This window comes from Dermacentor variabilis, chromosome 1 (genome assembly GCF_050947875.1).
Source record: "Dermacentor variabilis isolate Ectoservices chromosome 1, ASM5094787v1, whole genome shotgun sequence".
Lineage (NCBI taxonomy): Eukaryota > Metazoa > Arthropoda > Arachnida > Ixodida > Ixodidae > Dermacentor > Dermacentor variabilis.
The window spans coordinates 206,394,164-206,402,118 of NC_134568.1; the positions used below are offsets into that span (position 1 = coordinate 206,394,164).

Consider the following 7,955-nt stretch of genomic DNA (forward strand, 5'->3'; position numbering starts at 1 on the left):
GCTAACGCCGTCATCGAATGATCGCCAGATCATTGGTTGCAGTGAACCGACATTTGCTACTTTCAACCAGCGCAGCTTTTTAACCGCAAGACGCACAAACGTTCCTTCCATACGAGCTGCCTTTAGAAGATGAGCGAGAACTCACCCTCAACTCCTTCCGTACACAGAGCGGTGGGCTCCGAACGGCCGTGCAAGAGCGCCTTTACTAAGACGGTGTTACGTCTCAACAACACAAAGGACGTTTGCCACGAGTCAACCCACCACCAATCCCCGAGCGCCTATCGAGAGGTCAACGCAGCGTGGACACCTACTATTGACGGGTCCCACAAAAGGCCCTCCCCCCAACCCTTACCTGGCAGCCTGAGCGAAGGATGAAGAGGAGAGGAACAACGTCGACGACCTGAGAGTAGCAGGTTGCTTTCTTGCCACATATTCCAAACCAATCCCTTCGGAGGTGCAGTTACTGCTGGTTATTGCGAGCATGGGCGCGGTATCGCCACGAAGTCGAGGAGTGTGATTTGCTGCTGGACAGCCTTGATATTCCCTAGTCGACTCGCCTAGGGAAGACGAAGGGTTTAAAAGCGGATACTTTCCGAGAGTGAGGACAGAGGGTCATCATGTGAACTTGGGCGTTTAACTTGCTCCTGCATGAAGTGGGCTTCCGTACTGGAGCCGTGTAACTAAGCTAATAAACCATTTTCCTTCATTTTCTACAACCTGACGTAGCAGTCAATGGGCTTGGTGGATTCCTTGCCCTAACGCCACCCTAAGCCGCATCAACGGGTTACGTGTTATTTGATCTACCTGCGACCCTTCCAGGATTGCGGCGCCAAAGTTGCAGTGCATCAGGTCTCTAGATGCTAGGATGAAAGAAACGGCATGGCAAAGAACGCTTGGCAACTTACTCCATTCATCAAAAAGGACGACGATCACGCAAGCTGGTCTAGCTAGCTTGGTCTTGCTTGGCGTGGTAAACATCTCGGAAGACGTCACTGAAAAACTGAAAAAAGGATCAAAATTTGGCGCTGCCCCTAAAGTTCAAGCACACCAGTGTCTGGCAATTTATAGGAGAACAGCGAAAAATGCCGGTCCAGCATTGAAAGTTGTCTTCCGCGGAAAGTTGATGGCCTTGTGAAGTCGGGTACCCACGCCGAGAGAGAGAGAGATAATTTAATTGAAAGAAGGCAGAGAGGTAGGCCTGAACTAAGGTGCTCAAGCCTGCTACTCTGCACAGGGGGAGGGGGAACGGGGACATAAAGATGTGATGAGGAATGATGATGACATAGCAAGAGGGATGCGCAAAGGTGAAAGCAGTCTAGGCAAGAAAATATGGGGGTGGGAGAAGTTCTTTAACGCTTCCGTGAAAATGGTTTCTCCCTGCTTCAGGCTTATAGGGAAGGTAGACATGTCACCCTTGCCCACTTTGAGTTCAAAGAGAAGAGAGAGAGAAAAGCTTTATTAAATATCCTTGCTGGGGTCAAGGGGTGCAGGGGCCTGGAGATTAGCCTTACCGGAGCTCCCCTTCCTCAGGCGGCGGTCAGATCTTGAGTCTTGACGGCGGCGGCGGCCAGCCGGCCTGCCCAGAGTTGGTTCTCCGCGCATGCGCTGAGCAGCACAGCCTCCCACTGCTCGGTCGTTGTGATTCTAAATGTAGCGTTGATGCTGTGTTTATTGGTGTGTGTCGCTGCGGGACATGTCCAGATTATGTGCCTGAAGTCGGCGCTAGCCGCCCCGCACGCTTGGCATTGTGTTGTGTAAACATCTGGGTAGATGTGACTCTACAGCGATGGCGTAAGGAATGTGCATGCCTGTAATAATCGCCGTATTGTCGAGTGGTACTTACTGAGTGACTTGTCAGGGGGTAGCATAAGAAGCTAACAAACAGTATTTGAAGTCGGAGGCGATCTCACCGCTGCCAACCAGATGCGGTGGGATCCCACCGATGGCATCGGTTGTTGGGAACTCGGCGCTGACGCCCGTGGTTGTACCTGGGTCGCAAGCCCCAAGGGTAGCGTTGGCCTGGCGGCCTGGGGTACAACTGGAAGCATCCGAAGGTCCCGGCAAAGCATGAGTCGACTGGTAACAACAAAACAACTTGTTTATTTTAACATCGCAAAGAGTTGGCGGTCAGGTTGACCGAAGTAGAGAGACGGGAGAGCACTTTACTCAACAGAAGAAATCGGAGCCCTCCTTTTGGCGTCCGGGGGCAGCTGTTTTTATACTCTCGCAGTTGAGGGCAAGAAGGAACCCCTCAATAGACGAGCACGTGATTGTACAATGGGCTAAGGTGACGCACACTGCCGCCGGTCGGGCACAAAGACTGGAAGGAGAGGGTGACCCCTGCTGTCGCACCGCCTGGTTCGGGCACAATGACTGGAAGGAGAGGGTGACCCCTGCTGTCGCACCGCCTGGTTCAGGCACAATGACTGGAAGGAGAGGGTGACCCCTGCTGTCGCATCGCCTGGTTCGGGCACAATGGCACATACACTCACACACGCACATGAAGACACGTGGCATCGGAACATGCCTGGAAACGCCTGGAAACGCCTGGCGGGGAGCGTTGCGGCGACGCCGAACGGGCCAAAATGTCTGCCGCCCCGCCGCAGTCGCGCCGGCAAAACCGCGTGTCGCAGGCGAAGCGCAACAGACCGCCCCGCCGGGGGAAGGAGATCCCGATGGACAGGGGACTGCATCCGCTGTCCGGAGGGATGTCGCTCGATGATGCTCATAACCGAAGTCGGGCGTCCCTCGACGTTTCTTGAGCGCAGCGCACAGAGAAGGCCTCGTTCTCTCGTTCAGGTTCGCACGGGACACTGCAAAGTGACTTCGGGAGAGCTCACATTTTTGTTCTCGTTCCCGGCAAGCGTTAGAACTACGCTGAAACTCAACCGCTCAGTCAGCAAGCACGGCACAACCCTCACTAAGCCCTGCCAGGCTCTTTCCCCTTTTTATACCACTGCCTAGTTCCTTACAGTAGTCTAGCATCACTCAGAACGCGTCCACAAATTGAAACACTAAACAAAAGCAATATGTTAAAAAAAATCCTGCCTCAGGAAGAAAAACATCAGTAACAAACAATTTTGAGGCTGATTCCTACGTTAGGGGCTTCGACTTAAGCCATCGGCGTTACCGTTGAGACTCCCCTTTTTGTAACGCACCTCAAAGGAATATTGTTGTAAAGCGAGGCTCCAGCGCAGGAGGCGGCCATTTTTGGGAGAGATGGTCTGCAGCCATTGGAGAGGGCAGTGATCCGTCTCAATGATAAACCTCGAGCCGGCTAGATAGCATGACAATTTCTGAACGGCCCACACGAGACATGCACACTCTTTCTCGGTGGCACTATACGCCTGCTCACGACTGGTCAGCTTACGACTAGCATACAGGACGGGGTGTTCTACTTCTCCCTTTTCCCGTTGGCACAGTACAACGCCCATGCCTCGCTCACTAGCATCGCATTGAACAACGAACCCTTTTGTATAGTCTGGCGATCGTAGCACAGGCTGGCTTGTTAGGGCACTCTTTAGGGCGCTAAAAGCTCTTTCCTTTGTCTCGTCCCAGACGACTGTTTGAGGCTCTGACTTTCTTAGAGCATCCGTCAGGGGAGCCGCGATATCAGAGTACCTAGGGATGTACCTCTGATAGTAGCCGGCGACACCTAAGAACGACCGAATATCGGTCTTCGTGCGCGGTTGCGGAAAGTCTCGCACAGCGGCCACCTTTATTTCAGAGGGGCGAAGACGACCCTGACCAATCACGTGACCGAGGTAGACAACCTCGGCCTGTGCTAACTGGCACTTAGGAGCCTTTACTGTCAAGCCCGCTTCGCGCAGGCGGGTTAGCACTGCCCGCAAGTGTGCCATATGCTCAGACCAGGATGCGGAGAATATCGCTACGTCGTCTAGATACGGTAAAGCGAATTCTTGCTGTCCCCGCAACACTTTATCCATGAGGCTTGAAAAACAGTATGGCGCGTTCTTCAAACCAAAACTCAACACTTTAGGACGGAATGTTCCCATTGGTGAAATGAACGCCGCATACCTACTAGCCTCTTCTGTAAGTGGAACCTGCCAATAACCCCTGACAAGATCTAGGGTGGAAATAAACTGAGCGCTACTAACTTTCTCAAGGCGCTCCTCGATGTTAGGGATCGGATAAATTTGATCCTTAGTGATGGAATTAAGCCTGCGGTAGTCGACGCAAGGACGAGGTTCCTTGCCCGGTACCTCAACTAAAATCAAAGAGGAGGTATAATCACTCTCACCTGCCTCAATAACACCGAGCTGTAGCATTTTCTTTACCTCAGCCTCCATAATATCGCTCTGGCGGGGTGACACCCGATACGCCTTGGATCGTACTCCACTCCTCGGCGGTCTAGATACTTCCGGTACAGGACTCCACCTCTTTCCACAAAACGCGCAGTTTTCCTGGCGATACCTTCTTTGACATTGCAGCGTATGTTTTCTAGGCTACCATCCTTCTTTTGCTCGGCTATCAAAGCCGTCCGGCTGACTTTTAGCAACCTATCAAGTCCGTCTGACGTAGGCGCGATGAGCAAATCAGTAGATAGCTCTTCTAACTTTCCCGTGTCGGGCGTTTCCTCTCCAGTATCTGGCGCCTTTAACGTTACAGACTCAAGTTTATTCAGTTCGGGCGTGCTCTGAATATCAGCTTGCTGCGCCTCTGACCCTTTTTCGTTGTTTGATAACGTCGGCCCCGCAACTACCGCCTTTGCAGCGAGCTCCCGAACCTTCGATCTGGTTAAGGCCTGAACACTAGCTTCACCAAACAAAAGCCCCTTCTCGCGCAGGAGGTGATCGGACCTGTTTGAAAATAGGTACGGGTACTGGGGGGGCAGCATAGATGACACTGCCGCCTCCGTCTCAAGCGCTCCGAAAGGTCCTTCAATAAGCACTTTTGCTACCGGCAGACACACGCTATGAGCTTCCACGGCTTGCTTGATCCACGCGCACTCGCCCGTGAACATATGGGGTTCTACGTAAGACGGGTGAACTACATCCATCGTAGCTGCGGAATCGCGAAGCACTCGGCACTCTTTCCCGTTCACGAGGAGGTCTCGCATGTAAGGCTCGAGAAGCTTCATGTTCTCGTCAGTGCTGCCTATTGAAAAAAACACAACTTTTGGTGTTGTTTCCGGACACTGCGCCGAAAAGTGACCCGGCTTCTGGCACGTATAACAAACGCGCGCTTGCCTCATCTCGAACCGCTTTCTGCGTTCGGCTTCGGCTGCCGCCGTCTCCTTAGGTTCGGTCGCACTGCTTCCACTCGCATCCGCACTACGCGTGTTCCCCTTTGCTCTCATGGGTGTGAACTTCGGCCTCTCAAACTTCGAGCCAAATTCACCCTTTTGACCGTCCTTAGCTCCGCGAGCCCGACGCGTCACAAACTCCTCGGCTAGCTCAGCGGCTTTAGCCACCGTACAAACGTCTGGCCTATCCAAGACCCAGTATCGCACGTTCTCCGGTAACCGACTATAAAACTCTTCTAGCCCGAAGCACTGCAGAACTTTATCGTGGTCACCAAACGCTTTCTCTTCTTTGAGCCACTCCTGCATGTTTGACATAAGCCTATACGCAAACTCTGTATATGACTCACTTCTGCCTTTCTCATTTTCCCGAAACTTCCGACGGAACGCCTCCGCAGACAGCCGGTACTTTTTTAGCAGACTCGATTTTACTTTGTCGAAATCCTCTGCCTCCTCTCTATCCAAGCGAGCGACTACGTCGGCCGCCTCGCTGGGTAACAAAGTGAGCAAGCGCTGTGGCCACGTTTCCCGAGAGAACCCCTGCTTCTCGCACGTTCGCTCAAAGTTAACCAGGAACAAACCAATGTCCTCTCTAAGCTTAAACGGCCGCATCAGGTCAGTCATTTTGAACAATACGCGTTCTCCTGCACCGTGTGCCTGACTTCCATTACGAGCGCGTTCCATCTCTATCTCGAGACGCTTCATTTCCAACGCGTGTTGACGGTCGCGCTCTTCTTTTTTCTCTTGTTGCTCTCGCTCTTTCTGTTCTTTACGTTCACGCTCTTCTTTTTCTTTCTGTTCTTTAAGTTCGCGCTCCTGTCTTTTTGCAGTCTCCCTCTCTTCAATGGTCTCAAGGCATTCCGACAGCTCGTCATCCTCAGCTTCTAACTCAAGAATAGCCTTTAGCAGTTCAGGTTTTCTTAGTTTGTCTGAGACATCCAGACCCAACTCTCTTGCAAGCTCCAACAATTTCGGTTTGCGCAACGACTTCAAATCCATGGCTGCTCTGAATGCTGCTTTCTCTACTGCTTACTATTGTCTTGCCGCAAACTAACCCGTCAGCAACGACAACCACAAATACCAGCTCTGTTTCTGACACTAACAAAAGCCTGGCAAAGCTCAGAAGAAGAAAGTCCCGCACTCACCAAACCTCGCAGTCAAGAGTTCAGCGCAGTCGTTCCGCTGCAGGCAACCAGTCATCACACAGGGCTCGTTGCACTGCTCCCGGATCGTCGTTGAGCTGCTCAGCATACAGTCAACTGCATCTCTTCGCTGCTGGCCTGCGTTGTCGCGATCTCACCGCTGGCAGACAGTTGTTTGAAGTCGGAGGCGATCTCACCGCTGCCAACCAGATGCGGTGGGATCCCACCGATGGCATCGGTTGTTGGGAACTCGGCGCTGGCGCCCGTGGTTGTACCTGGGTCGCAAGCCCCAAGGGTAGCGTTGGCCTGGCGGCCTGGGGTACAACTGGAAGCATCCGAAGGTCCCGGCAAAGCATGAGTCGACTGGTAACGACAAAACAACTTGTTTATTTTAACATCGCAAAGAGTTGGCGGTCAGGTTGACCGAAGTAGAGAGACGGGAGAGCACTTTACTCAACAGAAGAAATCGGAGCCCTCCTTTTGGCGTCCGGGGGCAGCTGTTTTTATACTCTCGCAGTTGAGGGCAAGAAGGAACCCCTCAATAGACGAGTACGTGATTGTACAATGGGCTAAGGTGACGCACACTGCCGCCGGTCGGGCACAAAGACCGGAAGGAGAGGGTGACCCCTGCTGTCGCACCGCCTGGTTCGGGCACAATGACTGGAAGGAGAGGGTGACCCCTGCTGTCGCACCGCCTGGTTCGGGCACAATGACTGGAAGGAGAGGGTGACCCCTGCTGTCGCACCGCCTGGTTCAGGCACAATGACTGGAAGGAGAGGGTGACCCCTGCTGTCGCATCGCCTGGTTCGGGCACAATGGCACATACACTCACACACGCACATGAAGACACGTGGCATCGGAACATGCCTGGAAACGCCTGGAAACGCCTGGCGGGGAGCGTTGCGGCGACGCCGAACGGGCCAAAATGTCTGCCGCCCCGCCGCAGTCGCGCCGGCAAAACCGCGTGTCGCAGGCGAAGCGCAACAACAGTGACACTAAGGAAAACACAGGGGAAATTACTTGTACTTACTAATTCAATTAGATAAATGATAAATTAATGGAAATGAAAGTGGATGAAAAAACAACTTGCCGCAGGTGAGGAACGATCCCACGCCTTCGCATTACGCGTGCGATGCTCTACCAATTGAACTACCGCGGCGCCGTTTTCCCGTCCACTTTGTGTGGTATTTATGTGTTACTACTACAACTAACCCCGGGAGTGTTAGCCAGTGTCAACACTCACAAACCTTGGCGGCGGATGATCCTTTCTGCCGCAGGCGTCACGAGTACGTGATTTTTTTTAGGTGAAGGCAACTGTTCCCAGGGCGAACTATAAGCCACCGTGATCAAATTTGGTGGATGAGGAAACGTTATGGCCGATACGGATGTGAAGTCAAAAGAGCGCGGGTGAAGTACAGCCTTGGTTGAATATTTCGTTATCAAACGTAAGAAGCGCTGGGCGACTTGGTGTGGTAACATCATAGACAAATGATCTAAACAAGAGGGGACACTCGGCGAAAACTGACACCAGGAAATACGTCCCACTAGTA

At 52.8% G+C, this 7,955-nt stretch overlaps 1 non-coding gene across 1 annotated transcript; it reads right to left on the reverse strand.

The window, feature by feature from the left end:
• Positions 1–7,492: 7,492 nt before the first annotated feature.
• On the reverse strand, positions 7,493–7,564 carry TRNAT-CGU (transfer RNA threonine (anticodon CGU)). Its single transcript has one exon. It is a non-coding gene; the product is annotated as a tRNA-Thr (tRNA).
• Between the last annotated feature and the right edge of the window lie 391 nt (positions 7,565–7,955).